A 23,597-nucleotide genomic window follows, 5' to 3' on the forward strand; every position below is an offset into this window, starting at 1 on the left:
ACCTAAGACAACTTTTTATCGGTAGCGCTTATTGAAATAAGTCAATTTTTTTTTCGCCATACAGTGGCGGCCCAGGCTAGAATCACCTTTTGTTTGTTCAGGACTTATTTTAGGCTGAATAAAACACGTATTAAATTTACTGAAAAAGACAATGCTTACAAAAAGAAGAATATCATTGAAATAAAAATTAGCACTAACTCTAAGGTAAGTTTGTTTTATCATGGAAATTGTTGTGTGTCAAATTCGTTGTTCAAAATATTTTGAAGGGGTTCACTGGAAATATTTTGTGATTGGCGAGATGATAAATCAATCAAATCATTTTGTGTTTGGTGTTCTACACTTATTGGTGAAAATTAATTGTACGAGGAACTTGTAGGGCATTCATTTTGTCCGTCGATATCTCCGATCATTTTTTGCCATTGCCCTTCAACGTGCGCTCAATTTTCTTAGCGTCATTTCGATATTTTGAGTAAATTTCGATACTTCTGGCTGTTGGTATTTTAATAATAATTCCAGCTGACTATTTCAGTTTTTGTGTCTTTCTCTCCCTTGAAGGAGTATAACGAACTGATTAGTCTGAGACTTCGGGAAGAGTATCTTCATGTCCAACTTGTGAGGAGATATAAGTATTTTGTTATATTGTAAATATTGTTTGTAACATTGGTGGAGTTTTATCGTCCTGATGGTGTTTTCTAAAAATCTTAAACTTTCATAAAATTGCCACATTGAATTTTTCGCTGGTGCTGCGGATCTCGTAGAATGTTTTTGTTTGCGCTCATATCTGTTGTAGGAGTTGCTGATTAGTTTCATTTTTTTACGGAATTCAAAATCTGTAATAACAAATTATTATTCTTTATTGCCCCAAGTCTTCAATAATTTCAATTTGATGTTTACTCATTAAGTTATTCTAAAAAATAAATATTCATCCTAGACTTGCAGAAAAGTAAATAGATTTCACACATTAAAAATAAAATTTTCATATTTTTATCTAAAGACACTGTCTAGATTTCATTTAGTTCGGGTTGAATCTTGCGATCATACATAAAGATAGTTGCCAATAAAAAAATGTGCGGTGAGAAAAATGAAGACAATGTTGGTAGTTCTTATTCGAAGTATGGTACAGTTAAACATGACTGAAGGAGATAGGGTCCCATTAGCTCAGTTGGTAGAGCGGTGCCCCGGCAAGGCAAGAGTCCTGGGTTCGAGTCTAGATGGGACCGTATCTTTATCTGATGTTTCTGTTCAGTTTTTCGTTTAGGAATCGCTAATATTGTCTTCCATAACAAATTATTATTTGAGACTAGTGGTATCTTTTTTCTCATACAAAGTTTGACATCCATTCCCACGGGAAACACTTAAAGAATCGGGATAAAAGATTTATTGGGCTTATCTATATTATTTAGCCTGTTATTGATAATTCGGTACACAGTTTTGATTTTAAAAATCTGTGGGGAACGGGAAAAACGGAATCCGCTCGGGCGGACCGCAAGTAAAGCGCTAGTAAAATTATGTTGTTTGTTTCAGGTTCATGGCAACTGGAGAAAAATATGCTTCGCATTTCGTATATCACCTTATATTTCCCAAATAGTCAAAGAGGTATTGAGAAATTAAAAGATTGCTTTAGTGCCAATTCTAATGCCTATTCCAAAAGAAAGTGATTTAGGGGTTATATCTGAAGACTTTTGGGATAAATGGCAATTCCCCAATTGCACAGGCACTATTGACGGGAAGCAGGTTAGGATAAAAGCTCCTGAAAATAGTGGAACGATGTATTTTAATTACAAGGAATTTTACTCTATAGTTCTTCTGGCTATTGTAGACCATACATACAAGTTCATTGCAGTCGACGTGGGCCCTTGAGGCAAAGAAGTAGATAGTAGAATATTCATATATTATGTATAGTTCGGTTTGCTGTCTCAGGTGTTTAGGATATTTTACACTCCTATCGGAATAACGTTTATTTTTACAGTTCAACAATAATAAAAACGAATAAAACCTGTCTTCCTGGTTGGATAAAAAAAGACTTAAATAGAAAATAGAAAGAAATAAACTGCACTAAAAAATAAAAAAAGAACCCTGTAACCTATTACTGAAAACAGAATTTACTAAAACACGTAACCAAATAACTATAAAAAACGAAACTCTAAAAAACAACACTATTAGACTATTTAAAAAATGTGGAAATAATACCAAAAAAAACTTGGAACCTATTTAACAACATCATCAAGAATCAAACAAACACGCAAAGTAAACCATGTAAAAAATTAAAGAGACATAATGAAATTATCACCGAAGAATAAATAAAAATAAAAAACATATTCTTGTATTATTCATAGACAACTCTAAAGCGTTTGATACTATTGATCCGAAAAAACTATTACAGATATTGGAGGCGATAGGAATTAGGGGAAAATTACTAAAACTTCTCAAAAACTATTTAACCAATCGACAAATTAAAGTGAAACTCTTTCAAACTTACAGCAAAGCTAAATATAGGTCAACAGGAGTCCCGCAGGGGTCAATTCTCGGGCCGACATTATACATAATATTTGTTTCACTCATGAATAAAATTTTCACCTTTGTTAAGCATTACGTTTATGCTGATGATACGGCGCTAGTTATTTCGCATGAAGATTTATCTATTGCAATAAAACTCATGCAGCATGATTTCTTTTCTTTACAGAAATGGTCACATGATGCCGGCCTAATAATATATTCCAAAAAGACTAAATTGATGCATATACGATCTCCACATGCCAAATACACCATCATGCCTATAATAAAGTCGCATACATCTGAGTGTATACACAATTCTTCACAGTCCTGTAAATGTGGAACCATTGAACTGGTACAAACGTATGTATATTTGGGGATAACTGTAGATGCGCATATGAAATGGGATACACACGTTAGCAACATCTGCAAACGCCTACGAGCTATTGCGGGGCGAATTTACAAAATTAAATATTTTATGCCTATAAGTATGTTAAAAATAATCTATTTTTCACTAGCGGAATCTACAATCAGATACGGAATAACGTCCTGGGGAAACTCCTGCAAGACAAATATAGGTTACATCCAATCAATTCAAAACTCCATGACTAAGCTTTTGGTAAACAAACGTATTTATGCACAAAGAAGAGATATAAAATTATTATATGAGTCAGTTAACGTATTATCTGTTCGAGGAATATTATGGTTTAAAATTATATGTCAAAACATAACGTCAGATTCAATATACAAAGAAAAAGTAGATCATGCATATGACACAAGATTCAATAGAAATGAAGGTATGTCCATTCCGAAAATTATAAATAAATACGGACAGCGGACTTTCTCTTATCTTGTGCCTACCATATTTTATAAGATTCCAACGGATATAAAAATTCAATCAAATTGCACCCCCGAATTAAAAAATAAAATTAAAAAATGGTTAATAGATCAAGCTTTTTTATACTGATATTGTTTATAATCTTATGTATATATATAAATATGAGTAATTTGCCTGTGTTACAACTGACTGTCTTTGTATTTTATTATTTTGTATTGTAGTAAGTTAAAAGTTATTCTATTGTTTCTTTTTTTATATATGGCTCTGTTTTTGTGATTATTTAAGTTCTTATTTAAATTCTTCTGTATCTATTTTAAATATTGTGATTTCTCGCTATTTGTATGCTTTGGTAATATATTATGTTTAACTGACCTGCTGACAAACTGCTTGGGCAGTTTAGCGGGTATAAATAATAAAATAAAAAAAGAGATCAAGAAGATCAAAGGGATCAAGGAGATCAAGAAGATCAAGAAGATCAGAAGATATGCAAATGCTTTAATAACTATTTTTGTAATATTGGCGCTTCTTTGGCTGGTAATATAATTAACAAATACACCCATGAACTGGATGAAAAAATTACATTAAAGTATGAAAGTACGGAGTCAATATACCTACAACCCGCAACTGAACCCGAAATACTAGCTATTATAAAATCCCTAAAATCAAACGCGAGTGCTGGACATAACCAATTAAAATGTGTAACAGTACAAAAACTTGCCCCGCTATTAACATCTATTCTAACTAAACTGAAACCTGAGCCTAAAAGAAGGCAAATTTCCGAACAGTTGTATAATCGCAAGGGTTATCCCAATATATAAAGTTAGCTTGAAAACTCAAACATCAAACTACAGGCCCATTTCTGTTCTACCAATTCTATCAAAAATATACGAAAGAGTAATATACGATAGGCTACACAACTTTCTGAAAAAAAAATCATTTCTATATGCCAAACAATACGGTTTCAGAAAAAAGTCTTTCTGCAATTAATGATCTTATAAATAAACTTAGAACTAGCATAGATAATGGAAACTATGTCATAGCAATTCTCGTAGACCTTCAAAAAGCCTTTGACACCGTAAGTCATGAAATACTGATTAAAAAAATAGAAAAAACAGGCGTAACCGGTCCAGCTATCAAATTAATTAAATCATATCTATCAAAAAGAAAACAATATGTTAGCATAGGAGATAATAAAAGTCAGCTAGAGAGTATAAAGTATGGAGTTCCGCAAGGATCTATACTGGGGCCCCTTCTATTCCAAATATATATAAATGACATCTGCCAGTTGAAACTACATGTTGAAATATTTCTATACGCAGATGAAACTGCAATATTTTACTTCGGAAAAAACTTAGAAACTCTGTTAGAATAATCTCAAAGGGATTTTAATATACAGTTGGCTAATAAAAACTATATTAACAATAAATATTCATAAGACCTGGTACATGATCCTAAGCTCACCTAAAATAATGATACCGTCGCACAAACCTTTACAAATAGAAGAAAGGGACCTGCTTATTCTAGACAGCAAAAACTACCTTGGCTTACATATTGATAAACATCTGACATTTAAACAACACGTAGAAAAATTAAAAGCAAAAATCATTACACTAATTGGTGTATTTGGTAGAATTGCCCATCTTCTACCAACAGAAGTAAAGAGGGGCTTATACTTTAATTTAATCCAGTCCCATCTAAATTATTCAATAGAAATATGGGGAAACACATACATTACATACCTTAATGATTTACAAACAATACAGAATAAAGTTATTAAAAAACTCTTCAATTATAACCCGGACACTCCCACAAAAAAAACTATATCAGGAAATTAAACTCTTGAAAATAAGAAAATTGTACGAATAGAACATATGCCTCCTAATCTACAAAATCCAAAAATGGACTTATTAGGGTTGCCAGCTCCCGTTTTCTGAATTAGAGGATTTGATACGATTAAATAAAGGACAAATGATGAAAATAAAGGACATCAATATTTTTTTAATAAAATGCTGTAAAGGTATCAGTAGTTACATTTATTAATAAAAAAACAATGTTAATACACAACGTTAATCGAATCCAAGTAAGTAGTACGACCTTAATTAGTCATTTTGCATTTAACTTATTTCGGTTTTGGTCCACGTATTCGTACACAAGGAAAAATCCTTTCGGCTTGGACATTAGAAACGGGGATAAAAAATACGTATTGTATTATTTTTAGCAGATTTTTGTTTTCATCCGTAGATTTGAGAATCTGAATCGAAATTTCAAGAACATTTTCTTATCGTCTATAATTTTCGTCAGGAGAGGCTTTAATATACAGAACTTTTCATACAATGCATCAAGGTTAATATTAGGTATCTGTAGTTTTGTTACCATGATGCACAAATCCTGGAACTTAATTTCTTTCGTCAGTGTCAGCGGCTGCAAACAATGGAAATTACTGTTTTCTGAGAAATCAAATCGCGATTCTATATATGTCAGTACATTTTGATACCACTCCAAAAATATAGTAGTGTATTTTTCAGCCTGAGAAGTAGACATTTTTCGAAAAATTTGCTGGACTGCTATTCCAAAAAAGGGATCTTCAATTCGATTTACTTGCGTACAGACGAAATAACACGCTCTCTAACGTCACGCGTCACCTCACCTAGCAGAGGAAATAGGCGCCCAGCAATATTTGCCCGACCGTGTTCCGCATTTCGACTCAGCCGCCCGCGCCGCGCCGCCGCGCCGCCTCGCAGCACATCGCGCGAAATCACGCTATTCATTTATTTTTTTCCAAATTAAACGACAAAGTATTGTCCTCTATTGAAGATTTTAAATTAGAGGACAAGATCAATTTTTGGGTCTGAAATAGAGGACGTCCTTTAAAATAAAGGACGTCTGGCAACCCTAGGACTTATACACACAAACACAACATTTAAACAAATGTCACAAGTACACGAACATTATACTTGGCAACATAACAAATTGTACACACATGCTGTAAGGACTGAAAGTGGCAAAAGAGGCATTGGCCACGAGGGTGTACAAATATACAATCTCCTTCCAGATAACCTTAAAACGGAGAGTATAAATGTATTAAAAAAATAATCTTAAGTTATCAGAACAAAATTAGAAAACTACTTGTATGTACATAACTTAACAAATAAATAAAATAACCACTGTAGAATTTGACAGCCGCCTCTGGGTGTAGGCCTATAGTAATAAACTTTCCTTTAGTGAATTTTTCGCTACGGCTTATCCGCGTTTCAAAAACCCAATTAAATTCGAATATAAGCTGAATGATGAAATATTGTCTTCATTGAAATCCATAAGGCGACCTTCAGGTCCCATTTGATCCCAAAATTGCCTTTTAAGAACATATAGTGGAGTCGACATCATCGTATAACAAACTTCTTCGATTAGTGATAATAACATACGGCCTATGTGGTCGAGGGTAAGCCTCTCGACTAGCAAGTCGAAGGTCACGGGTTAAAATCAATGAAAGTAAATTTGATTTGATTCGTTTGTGTTATTTTGCAATTTATTAATTTTGTAGCAGTCGACAATGAATCACGTACACAGCATTATCTTTCCAGACAGCCCGGCGACATCTTTGCGAACCTTCGAATAAAGCACTTCTTAGGTTACACATTGTCTGGGTGGGACCTCTCACGATTGTTCTCGCCTTTTCTACGAGAATAATCTAGATGCTTGCTTTCTATATAAACAGAAACCCGCCGCGCTTCGGAGTAGTGTTTATTAGTCATTCATTCGCTTCATCACTCAGTCTGGTCTCCGCTTTGACACCGTCAAGCTACCGACTATATTGCCGTGATCGTGGAGCACGGATTTACATCCCACCGAGATGTGACCTACGTGCATCCCATCGTGATGCACACCAACCAAACATTACAATGACACTGTTATTCATCGTCAACATCAAACCAGTACTATACTGGCTATTCTATATATTGATATATACTCTATATATATTATATCTGTGTATTCTGAATAATTCAATAAAGCCGCACTGAACTCATCTTTCATTCGTCTCTCACAACCACACCCACAATTTAAATTAAACAATCCTGTTGTAAGACCACCATTCAGAATTAAAACGTTGCTTGAAATGGCTTTAGCCGTGTTTGGTAACCATATATGAATAGCCAGGTACTGTCCCACATCTTTTTCCCCTCCCTACTACCTTCAGCATCACAACATACCCCAAATGGTTATGCCAGTCTCACTGGCTCCCGACGGTTGAGTACAGTTGGGAATCTTGTGAGGTATTCAAATAAAATATATATATTTATATACATCATTAAGGATACGCTAGCGGTTAAGAGGTTGAAGTTTATGCTTTAGTGTGATGTTGTGCCGATATTTAAGATCATGAAATTTGCTAAGCTTAGCAGTGGTGCGCAGTCCATGAAAGCTGGAAAATAGTGCCTACCGTGACAAAAATTAACGATTAGAGAAAATAAAAGAATTTTTGACCAAATGTTTTTTTATCCAATAAATTTATGAATATTTTATATGTTATAATGGTTTTACATTAATCATTTTACTTTCGAAGACAAATATAAACTTTTCAGTTAAATAATAAAGTGTTAATTTAAAAAAAAAATCAATACGGAATTCACAACCGAACTTACAAAAAAACACGCAGCCTACTTTTGGTCATAGATGGAGGCACGCCACTAAAGCAAAGAATGGCTTTAAAAAATAATGACAACATTTTATAATAAAACTGATTCTTGCCAGAAATTAATGAAACGGAGACAGCAAAACTAGCAGAGGGAGAATGAAAGTAGTCTGATTGCTGTAGAAATTAGTATTATGTGAACGAATTAAGGAGTGGGTGCCTAGAAAGAGTTGTGTGCATCCATCCTACATGCCTACCCATGCGGTGTTGCAGTAACAACACAAGAACGGTTTACCTCCACTGAGAGTCAGCACTTTTTAAGTAAAAACCCACTTTCTTAAAAAAGAAAACTAGGACATTCTTATTTACTTTAACCCTTGAGACGTTGTTGATTTGCACGGATCGAACCTTCTACAAGCTTCCATTTTTTCAAAGACAATAACAAGCACTATTTCGTTCTCTTTCTGACATAAAAGAAATAATTAATTTTTAGATGAGAGGAAGAGAGATATATGCATTTTAATAATGTGCGGTCGTTCTGGGACAAATATGGTCTTAGGAGAGTATAATGCGCGCACGGCATTTGGGACTGTTTGGGTCTTAGAAGGTCCCAAGAGTTAACATTAACATTCTACAAACTGTGAGATAACATGTGCCTGATTAAAACAGATTTTCGAGAACATAAATAGTTACATTCAGAACAAGAGATTGGTTTTTCTCCGCTGTGAGTCTGCATATGCCTCTTTAAATTTGACATTATAGAACATGTATAGTTGCAGTTGGGACACGCGAAAGGTTTTTCTCCGCTGTGAATAAGCATATGCCGCTTTAAATGAGACTTTCGCGAACACAAATAATTGCAGTAGGAACACGAGAATGGAATATCTCCATTGGGGGACAGCGCCAATTTCTGTAGTAATTGAGACCTTGGTGAGCACGAGTCGGAACGCGAGCGTGGTTTTGAGTCGCGGTGAGTTAACATATGCTTCTTTAAATTGGCTCCTATTGCACATGAATAGTGGCACTCTGAACATAAAAATGGTTTTTCTCCAGTGTGGGTAAACATATGCCGCTTTAAATGCGACTTACGTGAACACAAATAGTTGCAGAAGGAACACGAAAATGGTTTTTCTCCACTGTGTGTAAGCATGTGCGAATTTAAAGCCGTCTTTCTATAGCACGTGTAATTGCATTCGGAACAGGAGAATGATTTTCCTAGAATATGAGCATCAATGTGCTTCTTTAAGTCCGTCTTCTGTGAACAAGAATAATTGCAGTCAGAGCAGGAGAATGGTTTTTCTCCACTGTGAGTAAACATATGCTTCATTAAATCAGACTTTTGTGAGCAAGAATATTTGCAGTCCGGACACGAGAATGGTTTTTCTCCGCTGTGAATCAATCTGTGCCTCTTTAAACTGGATTTTAATGAACATGAATAGTTGCATTCGCAACACAAAAAAGGTTTTTCTCCGCTGTGAGTAAACGCGTGTTTCTTCAAATCCGATTTCTGCGAACATGAATAAGTGCAGTCTGGACAAGAGAATGGTTTTTCTCTAGTAGGTGTCTGAACTTCTAAAGTCGTATCCCAACATTTCTTGTCTTTATCTTTCATACCAGTTGTCTTATCAATTTTCTTGGAAATTTCTACAGATTCTTCCTTTATTTCTGAGAGGTTCATATCTGTATCTTTTTCAAGTATTTCTCCCCCGGTCCCAGAATCTATCTTGGAGGTAACAGTTTCTTGGTTAAGAAGGTCCATGGCAGTGCTATGAAAGTAATGCAGTGATGCCCTCTATACGTTGTAACTGAAACAGAAGATTGATATAAGTAAACGCTGGAGTGCAGCTTCCCTCATATTATTTTTCGTTTTGTTTTCATACGAATAATAAACATGTAATATTTTTACAAAATGTTCGAAATATTGATGATAATTTTCATACTTTTGCTTGCAATAAAGTTTCGAAACTAGCATTAAGTAGTGAACTTTATATTATTTGCATTAAGCCGTCGACTAGCTAAATTAGCATTTCACTTTGACCTCCACCCTACGAATGTTGATAAACTTTAAGAATAGCTGACCACGCTCAACACGAAAAGGTACGTCAAACAAGAAAACAAAAGATGGCTGAACTGTCAAAACACGTAAAACTTGAAAAAAAATAGCCTTGTAGACGCAACAATATGCATCTCCCTTCGACACACGTTCCTGCATTAATCCACCCAATGTTACCCAATTACCTGTTTTTGTCTGTCAGTGTGGAGTACCTGCACAAAAAAATTATACATTATAAGAAAACTGGTGTAGTGCACATGTTTCCTTATTGCGTTTAATTCGAGTATATTACGGAAGCTTGTGCAGTGATAACTAGCATCATCCCTCAAGGCCATAATATCGACCGAAAAGATCAAGGGTAAGTCAGAATTCTTTTCGAACTCTGTTAACCACAGCTATTTGCGTCAAAAATTGACTACAGTCCAAAATAAAACCACAAACTGATTCGATTTTCATATTTGCACTATTTAACATCTCCCCGGGGTTAATTGTTATCTTTTATATTAATAATATAGTTGAACCAATGCGTTATTTAAAAACCTTTATTCATATTAAGCGTGTCCAGTTTTCCTTAAAGATTGCAAGAATAACTTATACTATTACTTAACAGAATATTAATAAACCTGCTGCAACCATCTTTATAGTGTATCGCGACCATGTTGCTTGTGTAATGATGGAGGATTTAACAATTAGAGAAATTGAAACCATAACGCATGAATCCGATACATATGCTCAGCTACTAACCGGTAAATAAAACAATGAATGGTAAACTTGTCGAATTCCGCTGCTTGCAAAGGCTTTTAAAACAACATTTGATTTCCACTTAAATATCGAATGGAGACCACTATTTAGGTCGGGGGCTTAAGTAAACATGCAAAAATAAGTTTTATGGTTTAGTTTGGATTATTTAAGATTTTTTTGGCGTATTGAACATGCAGCGGAATTCGGCAAGATTAAGAGTATATACTCACGTACAAGGCAAATTACTGAGGTTTCTAATTCAATGTTTTTCAATACGAACATAATGTTATTATCGAAAAGTGGAAGAGAAGTTTCCATTAACGGTAATTTTAATAACAGATTTGTAAAAATTCACAGCTATTCCAATGAACCAAATTAACGTACGCAAAAAGCAAATAAATACGTATTTTATACAATATTGTGTACAAGTTCAGCAGTCAGTGACGCGCTATGAAAAACATGTCAGACTTTTTCACCATAGAAAAATTTAAATGCTTATAATTACATAGACAAAAAATTAAGTATTAACAGTACCTATTTTCGAGGGGGTATTATGGCTAATGAGGAAAAATATTTACAGATCGACACGCGTAATTTTACACTCGGGTTTGGACAATAAAATATTATATTATCGTAAACAATGCATAAACATATGTCAATTCAAATAAAACCGTTTTTTTTATTAATCTATTCACGCTATTTTTTGGGGTTCCTTTCCAATCTATCCAAACCTAATAATTAAATATAATGAAATATAATTTTTTTTAAAAACATGGCAAAAAGGCGTTTATTGAGTCGGAATTTAATATTATACTACAATTTTAAGTTCCAACGTAAATTAGTCGTTTGAAAATTAAATGTGATCCCTTCAAAATAGTTTTTTTAACAATTCATATTTTATATTTCATTGTATTTGCAAAGTAAGAAAGAAAGATTATTTTTTTGTAATTACCATTAACTCACAAATAATTGCCAAACTTATCACTACAATCATGCATAATTTCTTTAATTGCCTATCTAAATAGTATAAAATAAAGTCACTGTTCGTGTCTGTTTGTTTGTGCGCTTAATTCTTCTAAAGTACGCAGCGCATTTTGATAGGGTTTTCATTATCATTTAGAGAATTTCTTCCGAAATGTTTATATATATAATAAATGTATATTATATTTGAAGATAGAAGAGAAAATACGATGTTTTGTAATACAGTCGAAAAACAAACTTCGTCAGGAGAATATTTCTCCTGAAGGGTGCTTCCAAAGCCGGAAGAGTGTAATTAAAATTAAAGTGGTCTAAAACAAATTTATATATTTTTATTGTAAATTATGACGAGCCACAAATTTATTGCTTATTACAAATACGTAAAATATATTTTCGGGCGCTTACATTGATAACGCTGGCTAAACCTTATGAGATACATCCAAATAATGTACTACGGAATTGTATATCTTAAAAAAGCCTACAGAAAAGTCCGCTACGGTAAATTTCTATCGCCTAAAGATAACCCCTAGCAACACCGGGTACACGTCAGCTAGTATTTTATAAATTGAAATACAAATAAATGTCTGTATTAGATTTTTGCTAAATCTTTGATTTACAAAATATTATTAATTTTAGCCTCAAATCCAAATTTAAGTCTTGTATGAAAACCGTTCTTTGAAAGCAGCATTGATCACATTTGTGGACTTGAAATGGCGCGTAAATACCTTAGTGATCTTCCTTTTGTATCTCTCTCTGTGAACAACTCAAACTTGTGAACTTAAATAGTACATAAAATAGGTTATTTTTTACAGAAATATTCCACAAAGGTTTATTTAGAACTAGCTGTACCCCACCACGCGTTGCAGTATCTCCGTCTGTCTGTGCAGATAGAGAAACAATAGCCTATGTGCTTTTACCTCCAACAGATGGCGCTGTTATTTTTTTAAAGCATAATTTTACTCGTCACAGGTGACATCTACATAATATAGGTAATAATAATAATAATATTTGGACAATTTGTATAGCGCCGCTTTTGTGAGATATCACCTCAGGGGCGCTTGAAGGTATATAAAAACACACGCGTAATTAAATGCAACGTTATGTCAAAATTTCAAAGCAATCCGTGAAAAACTTTCGGAGATTTAAGATTTTGAACAAACGAACATTTACATTTATGTAGATAAAAGATAAATTAAGTAGCGTTTAAAAAATTAATGTAGGGAAATGAAATAGTTTTTTTTAACAAATATTCCAGAACGTTTATTTAAACGTAAGTATTAAAAAATAATATTGATAATTTTTTTTGCTATTCCTAAAAAGGTTTATTTCAAATCAAGTGAGTTAATAAAAAAGAAATCAAAAATATTTATTTAAAATTAAGTAACAAGAAATAATATAGGTACCTACGTACATTCAATAGGTATAAATTTTCTATAACATCCTGAACAAATTCACGTTCACTGAACGGATTTTGGCCGAGACATCGGCTTAGGCATTTTCTACACATAGCCGAGCCGACCCACGGCCGTGTGACTCAACTCAGTGAATTTTGGACCGCAAATCAAGCGAGCCTTGGTTACGCCGAGCCATCATCCCGCCGGGTTTCCGCACAAACGTTGCGTTTTGGCTCGGTCATTTGGTTCGTTGACTCCGTCGTGTGTCTACAATTAGATCGCATCCATAACTGTTTATTTACTTGTAGTTTGTTAAGGTTTGCTCAATTAGCCAAATTTCGACAAAAAAATTTTAAACCGAAATAAATATTTAATCTTGCCTCACAGACCCGCATAACAAACGGCTAGTGAATTAAATGTGTACTTTTGTGAGTGAGTTATTTATACCTCTGTGTGATTTAAACCGTGTGAATGTAAGAATAAAAGGCGAAGAACAAACGAGAGTGGCAGAGGGGGATAGTTGCAATATAAGTTGTTATTTAAAAAGGTTTTAATTGTCTACTTTCTGCTGGTTCTGATACATCCACAAAAGGTGCTTGTAGTAAATAAAATATATATATAAATACTTTGCGTTAAATATCAAAAGAACAATGTTTATTTATGTCGATTTTTAGCATAAAAGGTATATTATTTTTTTTATATTCAAATTGTTCAAAACCGTTTTCATTCACATTCCGGAGAGGGTTTTGCAAGTCTACATTAGAGACTATACAAGGGACATTGGAGGGTATAGACTCGTTGTATTAATTGTAGCATCCTTTCACAAAAATTACAGTACTGAAGTGTGCGGCAAAGGAGGTAAACCACCTGTTACCTTAATACGTCGTCGTGGAAGTGTTGGGTCCTTTCCATTGTGAATCAACATGTGACGTTTTAAGTGTTCCTTTCGTGAACATAAATAGCTGCAAAGGGAACAAGAAAAAGGTTTTTCTCCGGTATGGGTAAGCATGTGACGATTTAAACTTCGTTTTTCAGAACATGAATATCTGCAGTCAGAACACTTAAAAGGTTTGTTTCTACTATGAGTCCGTATGTGGTGTTTTAAATTTCGCTTTTCAGAACACGAATAGTTGCAGTCCGAACATGAAAAAGCTTTTACTCCATTGTGGGTAAGCATATTATGACGTTTTAAATTTCCCTTTTGAGAACATGAATAGTTGCAGTCCGAACATGAAAAAGGTTTTTCTCCAGAATGGGTGTGCATGTGAAGTTTCAAATTTCCTTTTCGAGAACATGAATAGTTGCAGTAAGAACATGAATAAGGCTTTTCTCCAGTATGACTAAGCATATAACGTGTTAATGTTTCCTTTTGAGAGCATGCACTGTGAGTCCGAGTGTGGTTTTTCAAATATTCTTTTAAAGAACATGAATAGTTGCAGTCGGAACATGAATAAGGTTTTTCTCCAGTATGGGTAAGTGTGTGACGATTTAAATTTTTCCTTTGGGAACTTGAATAGTTGCAGTAAGAACACGAAAAAGGTTTTTCTCCAGTATGGGTGAGCAAATGACGATTTAAATTTCTCCTTTGAGAACTTGAATAGTTGCAGTAGGAACACGAATAAGGTTTTTCTCCAGTATGGGTAAGTATGTGACGATTCAAAGTTCCTTTGTGAGAACATGAATAGTTGCAGTAAGAACATGAATAAGGCTTTTCTCCAGAATGGGTAAGCAGGTGACAACTTAAAGATTCCTTTCGAGAACATGAAGAGTTGCAGTCGGAACATGAAAAAGGTTTTTCTCCAGTATGCGTCTTCGAGTCTATTGTTAAGTCTGAAAAAAATAGAGGATAGAGCTGAATAAGTAGATACCTTTAATAAAATCCAAAAATTATTACGACGAATTCAGATTAAAAAATCGTTTTTACCTGCTGTCGGGGTTATTTTAGAGTGCTCTAAGCATTCCTTCTTAACATCCAGCCTGTCTATGTCCATTTTCAAATAAGGAGTTGCCCCTCGAACTTCTTCTCGGGGCGCTGGTTCTGCCTTGATTGTGACAGCATCCACATTTATGCTATCTGGAATAATAATCGTTACATATAGGATACATAACTTGGGCACCTATATATAAGGCAAAGTTATATAAAAGCAGTCGTCTCACGGGTCGGTAAGGAGCCGATAAAAACCGATGACTGTAAGGATGCAGGAATTATTGCGCGATAAATACTACATGGTCTCTGCATACGGTAGATATTAAGAAATAATGTTTAGCTTGTAGCCCAGTTAACTGTCGTTATTGTAGATTTCTATTTTCTCATTTACCACATTTTCGCTGAATTTCATTATCTTATTGTCGACAAATTGATATTTTTGAAAAAATATATATTTTAGACTAATCTTTAAATGATATTCCAATGAAATTTATAGGTGTAGGTAGGTACCTACCTCACGATTGCGGAGCTCAAATTATACTTTATATTTTGTACATAACTTATCAGTTTCACTCAAAAACAGGTCACTTAGCATTATTTCTTCGTACGAGTAGTAATTAATTACCTACTAGGTATTAGAAAAGCATAGCAGCCCTGTAATATTTGTTTGGAACAATACACAATTAATTTACCTACCTAAGAAAAATGTGCAATATATTATATTTATTGAATCTGCTTTTATTTTTTTTACACGAATAAAATTAATAAAAAAAACAATAATGATTGAAATCAAGCCATTTTCGTATAACCGCCGAGAAGTTGTTACTAGCACAATGCTTATTAATATTATATTTTTCTTTTAATGTGACATCTACCGATTTCGAAAAACAAAATAATGATTCGTCACAAATTACAGACTACTTGCTAACAAAGATTTTTCCAAAATTGTCCAAATTCAAAACAACGTAATTTCACGCGACATTTATACTTGGTATAACTGCCCGACCTACGTCTATAACAACTATCTCTTTCGATCACATAGTTGTATTCGCCGTATTGTCTCTGTCAGTCTGAGTCGGACATGACGCATAAATCCCTTCCTACAGCTCTTACCTTACCGCCTCACAACGCTGCCCAGCCGGGTAACGACAGAGTTCTCCTGATAGTACACTGTACAGACAGGGGAGCTCTTGTGAGGTGTCACATTAAAAAAGGCAGCTGGAAGAGTCATCAACGATTCTAAGATAACTAATCACATTCAGTTCAAACCCATTAAAACTCGTTTTTGTTAGTATTGTTTTTGATTCCTTAAATTTAAAATATGTTTTGGTGTATATGTTACCGGAAATGTATGATATCTAGGAATTGTATACAACTCCAAAGAAATGTATTCAATTCCGAAGCTATTTAGGAAATGTATAAAATATTGTTTTAAAAATTATTTAATACATACATGTCCTGGGAAATGTATACATTTCCTAGGAATTGTATATAGTTCCAATATCGTATTAGGAAATGTATAAAAATAATGCTTTCTGTAATAAAATAATATTCTTATAAAGTTAAACATTCATTTGGTAAGTAATCAGTCTGTTATTTAAGTAATTATAAATGTCACAATATTGAAGTAAAAGTCTTTTGGGTTGGGTTGGATTAGGTTAGGTTAGGTTAGGTTAGGTTAGGTTAGGTTAGGTTATGTTTACGCCGCACTAGCGCGATCGCCTGATCAGACGATGCAATACCCTCCCCTTGCCCCCGCTGTCCCCGCGTACCCATTGATATCTTAAATGTTTTACATTTCCGATTGCTATTTAGAAAATGTATAGATTTCTTAGGAAATATGTCTAATATAATTTATTTCACACATTTCCGGGCGATTTTAGGAACTACATACATTTCCGTTAACATATATAATAAGAGATGATTATTTGGTGATGTTTGTGGAGTTGGAAGTGTTTGCGGGCATGGTAAAGCATCGATGACACGGGGCTAGTTTACAAGCTACAAGCCAGCGAGTTCGCTAGCAGCTTGTAAACTAGCCCCGTGTCATCGGCTTTTTTGCAATCTGCTAGTTGACTATCCGATTGTAAAAAAGCAGCGAGTAAAATAGAAAGACGGGCCAATTTACTCGCCATTCGCTGGCGTGTTGGCTTATAAGCTAGTTAACTAGCCGTGTGTCATCATCGCTGCTAGTAACTAGTTGCGAGTATCTTTGCGTTTTGGCTGTCTGTCTGTATACGTCTTTTATTGATTTTATTTTTGTCTTCAGTTGCTTCACATCCATACCGACAGTTAGTTGTTTTTCGTTAAGTTTAATTAAGAGGTATTTGAAAATTTCATCCTTTACTTTTGTGTTACAATACTCTTTGTCGTTTATATTCCATAAAATAGGGTATTGTTCGTAGATGTTGAGAAACTCTGTAATATCACGCGTGTTCCACTTCATTTTTCAACTTAAAAAAATAAACGATAGAATGCAAACAACACGTCACGCAAAATAACACGTGATTCCAACTCGCTAGCTAGTTCGCTACTAAGCGAGTGGAAAGTTTTGTGTGTCATCGACATTCCCTAACTCGCTTACTCGCTAGCTTGTAGACTCGTCGACTAGCAGCTCGTAAACTAGCTCCGTGTCATCGATGCTTAACGTTGGACGACAAGCGCGGAACTAGAAAACAAGCAGCTATCCTGACTGTCACATGAAACACCTTTGTAAAATGGGCAATGAAACCTACTAATTGGCTGAACACTCTCGGCATAGTGCAAACATTCCATCTTTACATCTGGGAGGCCGATATCTTTATCCTTATACTGCATTTCACATCCACCTTCTTCTTGGGACCCTAGTTCCGTCTTCATGGAAACATTCTCTGGGTCGGGAAAATCCATCGCACTGCTGTGATAGCGTTCTGTTATGTGATGATAATGTCCCAGCTCAAAATAAAGTAGACCTGTAACACAATATGAATTAATTCGTTCAAATTTAGTGGTTAATTACATACGAGCTTTTTAATACAGATAACAGAAGGAAAGCAAAACAGTTTATCATTAAACGTACCACTATGAGTTATACGGCCGCGTTATCATAGACACAACAGAAGAGCGACAGCTCAGTTAACCTTTCCTTATCTGTGGTCTGTATTTAGGTACTACATATTGCTTCTAATAACTTTAATAACTCTATAAATATAATAAATTCTGGGTTCAGATTTTAGGTATTCCTCCGTTATACATTTATGCAGTGAATTAAAAAATAATATTTTACATAGTTTTAAAATTCAATTAAAAATAGATTTTTGTTAAAAATCGGAAACAAATACACCAATACAATCAACCGTGTGACACTGTTACGCTAAGAGTGTGCGAGGAAATGACACGCTATTGATGTCCCGCTTTAGTTTCTTATGCGGGAACATGAGAAATCCACACGTCGGCAGTTGTATTTTGATTTAGACCATCGATACCTACGACCGCATAGCTGTGTGTGTGCCAGCCGCCAGCCAGTCAGTCGCGGACCGTCGTTAGATGTGGACCCCTCGCACGTTTTTTAGCATCTGCCGATGGTTTTTTTTATGTTTTCAGCAATTAAATTACAATTATTATCACTTTTGATATAAAATATAATAAACATAAGCGATTAGCTATGAATTTTCATATTTTTCCGATATTAAATCGCTTATTTTGAGATGTGTATTGACTACACAGCACCGGAACGCGTGGATTTTTTTAGCACAGTAAGCGAAAGGTTTTAAAGAGTTGCCAGAAAAAGTCGACGCACTGTAAATAAATGTGACCCACGGAAGTTACCGTTAAACGGTATACTTTCATTTCACCCTTCCAGCGTTTTGGGGTTACATATGACCGGGATTCCATATTTTATAAGTATTTTTATATCATGAGGAAATAGGTAATTTTTGACTTTAGAATAACAAATAATAACTATTTCCAGTTTGTCTCAAATATTCATACCGGAATCCCTTAATAAAATCCTAAAACTAGCCCAAATTAATAATTCATATTTTGCTATTGTAACAATAAGATAAAAGTGAAGGTACAGTTTTCTTAAAAAATCCTCAAACAAAACGAATGTGGTTTCGAAATATCGAGTTCTCTAAATTTTTTCTATGATTTGAGTAAATAAATAAGTAAAAAAGTGGTTAGCGTTTTTGATGACTTTTTCACGTTTGATATTAATTAACTTTTCCTAGGGCGTCCCACTTTTCTGCATTTCACTACTGTAGACCATATTGGTACTGTTAAAAAATATATTTCGACTTAAATTGGACTCGTATGTAAAAGCATAATTGCGAGGAAATAAACTTAGATTTACCAAAAATAATATTATATACCTAGCGTAACTGGACTACGAGCTACGTAACGAGTTTGCGAGCGGTCCGATGAGAAAACTGCCTGTAGAGTCAACTTTGTTAAATAAATTTTCTGGGTGTTGTGAAGCTCGACATCACGAATAACCGATAATTCAGTATATTCAGGAATTTCATAGGTTTTATGACAATTATGGTTTTAGTACCTAATTCGTCAGCATGGCACCGATATTAGAAGTTTTGTCATTCATTTATTTGAGGAACGTGTTCTTTCGAAAAACAATTTCAATAATAAACAAGAACCATTGTGCTTAGTTAAGAATTTACTTAGTAAATATAGCAATAACTACTTACGTACAAACGACTCCAGAGTGAATAAGGGACACAAGAAGCGACACAGAAGCGCTTGAATTCGAAGATTTTGCTATAAAAAGTGATGGTGTTTGAAATAATCTGAAATCGTACAAATTTAACTTAATTATTGTGTACTTTGTACACAATATAGATAGGTGGAGCAAAGGGAGACCAAAGATATTCGGAAACGGCCAGACGACGAAAATTGACATGAGCCATGAACCGTAAATGAAAATTGACATATCCATAGAAAATGAAAAATAAATAAATTAAAATATTCCATGGTGATGGGCATGATCGAACCATTTACGTGATCGAAACATAAAAAGAATCGAGTGATTACTCAATTTAATCGCTCGGATTTCAGCGGGAGCAGTAGCTGCGGACAGAGGCCAATTTTTGACAGGTTTGGGAGGGAGGCACATAGACAAATCATGGTACATTGTTATGGCAACATTTTGATAGGTAAGTACTGCATTTGCAAAAATTGGTTATGTTATACTTGCAGATAGCAATGTAATGATCGAAACATTATTATAATGATGTGAATTACTGCGAATTTGTTTGCGTTTTATATGACGTATATCTACATTTAAACTGAAAAATTAATGCACATAAGTTTGAAACCTGCTTCCAATTGGAAGCAGGTTTAATTATAAAGAAATACTATAAACTTGAATATTCCTGCTGGAGGTTTGAAACTCATTACATTTCTTATTATTCCGTGAAGTCATTCTTCAATAGAAGAAATAATGAAAATATGTTCATACCCGTGGACATAAAAACCTGGACAATAAAACAATAATGGAAGTAATTGGTCATAAAAATATGTTTTTGGTCATAAAAATATTTATTGTTTAAGTCATTAGTTAAAAGTCTTAGTTATAAATCACTTGACATTAATTTTAGTTATAAGCCACTAGTTAAGTCTTTATCTATGAAACTTAGTTATAAGCCAAAAATAATTAATTATAAGTCTAAATGATCAATGCATAAATTAAATTGTAAAGCGCCCTTGAGGTGATTTTTTCGCGAAAACGGCGCTATAAAAATGATCAATTTATGTTTATTAATAACCTTCCCAACTCATTATAATTCAAAATGCCATTTTTTAAACACACTAAATGCACGGACGTCGTAAATCCCAAACTAAAATATGAATGAATTTTTCACACACTCGTAGCTTCTTTGATCGGTAGATAATATCATAATTAAACAGTTGACAATTAGCAAGAAAAAGTTGCTCCAGAGGATATCAAATCATATTAAGTAGTATGTAACACAATGTACCACGGGAAAAATATTTCGTGCTATGATCTCGTTCCTCAACCAATCCAAGATATTTTTGACGTTTCTCGGAATTGAGAATCGATTTGCGTTTTAGAGTGAATTCTGACCAATGACGTGACGACTGTGGTTTCGAATGATTTTTAAAATGATTGTCTCGGACTGTGTGATGATTTTTGACAGGATCGATTTGTCCACGATAATAAATAATTTTATTTATTAATTTATACGCCCTGATGGGCTTTTACATTATACATATTTTACATAATTTACTGCATAATACAGTGACAACAGAAGGTTTTTATTTTTAAAACATCAACATAAAAATAACATTTTTTTAAAGTTCACAACATATCTACAAGAAAACAACAAATATACGCAATCGCTCTTTAAATATGCTACATAAAAATGTCATTCAGGTATCTCTTGAACACAGGTAAACTTATATTACATAATATATGTCAATATTTGATGTGATCTTGTTTCCAAGTGTGTGAAAGCGAGAAATAGGTGCATCTATGTGATAGTTGGTGGATCTTCCAGAATGCGACTTTTACACATTGCTAAATAAAATGTAGCCTTCAGGCCCGTTCCCACAGTTCGTATTTTCAAAGTTAGCGTAGTTTCCCACATTTGCACATTCGACCCTACAATAAAACAATTCATTGGCCTGGTATTTTTATAAAAATATTGTCTTGTTTGTGTATCATTTATGATTTAAGAATTCGTGACATTTTACTTCAAGCGGCGGCAGCTTTCAAATAGAGCTGTTCGCTCTCTATTTTATGATCACCCTAGTTAAACCATTATGCCTAAAAATATTTGCCAATTCCTTTCCCACCCCTGTCCCATAGTAATAAAACCCCAAATAAAGTTTCATCTCCCTTAAAATAATCCCTTTAAAATATTTGTATTGTTTAAGTCACGTCTGTATCATTTAGGATAGTTAAATGCATTATCTTTTATGTTTAAGAATGTTGTTTGCCGACGAGCGGGTGGAACATCTTTATTTTGCTAAAATGTCCTTCAGAATTTAGTTTAAATACAGATACCTCCCAGAAAAAGGGCAGTATTGATATAACTGGTAGGTACAGGCGTACCTAGGCAGGAGGAGTATTGAAATAACTGGTAGGTACATGCGTACCTACGCAGTCAGTCGTGAGATAATTACTAGGTTTATGTAAACCTAGAGAAAACTGAAGAATAAAGGAAACTAGACCTTTATTTCTTTCAGTTTAAGTTTGAGCAGAGGAAAATAAGATTCTCTGCAATTATATTGTGAATTAATAAATTTATATGTCAAGAAGAAGAAGTGTTTTCCTACATTCCATCTGACGGCGTGTTCTCGTACCACGATAGCAGAAACAGTTGGTACCATAGACATATGAATATTAGTAGACCTGCCCTAAGTGATTAAAAGCGTATTATTCCCCACTCCCCATACCGGTTCAATTGGAGCCGGCTGGGCTCGCGTATGGCTTCCCGTGAATCTTGAGAATGTGACGTCATCATTCTTGTTCGAACTAGCGTCGAGCTATGGTCGAGGCATTTTATGAAATAACACGGCAAAATAGTGGCTTGTGCTATGAAAACTTGTAAAAATAGATGTGAAAAAGAGAATAAACCCAATTGTCGTATTACATTCCATATGTAAGCATCATTTTAAGCTTATTCACATCGTATAATATGAATCAGTTGTAGAAACATATACTATCACATCGAGATACATCTGGTCGAATGTAGCGATTCTCAAGTGTGCGCATCGTTGTTACTGGGAAGTAAATTATGAACACATTTAAAAGTGTCTTAACTAAGTACGTAAACAAAATATTCGACTCTGAAAATAGAAAAAAAAATTTTGCCCAATTTGGACTTCGCAAATTTGTTCATAACGTGGCGAGTAATTTGCGCTCCCATGTAAAAATGTCTATTCATTCAAAAGCAGATTTTACTTTTAAGAACTAAATGGTGATATTATAATGCGAGATGCCTATATACTCTCAAATTGATTTATTGACGAATCACAGTCAGCTTTACCCCCTTTGTTCTTCAACAGTTGATTTTACCCCTCACCTTTAATTTCTAGTCTATATATTCATATGTCTGTGGTTGGTACTAAAGTTATTGTTGCAGAATAATATATTTTGCCTAGTTGCTCGAGTAGGTACTCTGAAATCTATGAGTTGCAGTAGTTCACAACAGCCTAGTTTGGAGTGAATAATCTTAAATAAAAAAGTTAGGTCATTTAGGATCTCATACAAGTTAGGAGACTGATTTGATTCAGTGTTCTGGCGTTGTTCAGTGTTCTAGGTTTTGGGTGAAGTCACTTACCGACGGTATATTTCTATTATTTTGTTGTAAGTACTTATAATGAAAACAAATAGATTTCATTTTTATAACCTTCGCCATTATTGATTTCATACTACGTATCAGAGAATATTAATGGTTATTACACTATAAACTTTCCACCAATTAGTGTAATGTTTAAATTTGAATAAAGGTCGCTAAAGTGAAGTGTTTACAACTTAATAATTTGTGTGTTTCGGGGGTTTCGTCTAATTATACATTCAATTCTTT

At 34.1% G+C, this 23,597-nt stretch overlaps 1 long non-coding RNA gene across 1 annotated transcript; it reads right to left on the reverse strand.

The window, feature by feature from the left end:
- Nucleotides 1-14,780: 14,780 nt before the first annotated feature.
- On the reverse strand, nucleotides 14,781-17,933 carry LOC149414063 (uncharacterized). The gene is made up of 3 exons (XR_016304066.1): nucleotides 17,790-17,933; nucleotides 15,052-15,201; nucleotides 14,781-14,957 (listed from the first exon to the last, which is right to left on the reverse strand). It is a non-coding gene; the product is annotated as an uncharacterized LOC149414063 (long non-coding RNA).
- Between the last annotated feature and the right edge of the window lie 5,664 nt (nucleotides 17,934-23,597).

Source organism: Hesperophylax consimilis, chromosome 20 (genome assembly GCF_061612785.1).
Source record: "Hesperophylax consimilis isolate HC1 chromosome 20, BYU_Hcon_1.0, whole genome shotgun sequence".
Classification (NCBI taxonomy): Eukaryota; Metazoa; Arthropoda; class Insecta; order Trichoptera; family Limnephilidae; genus Hesperophylax; species Hesperophylax consimilis.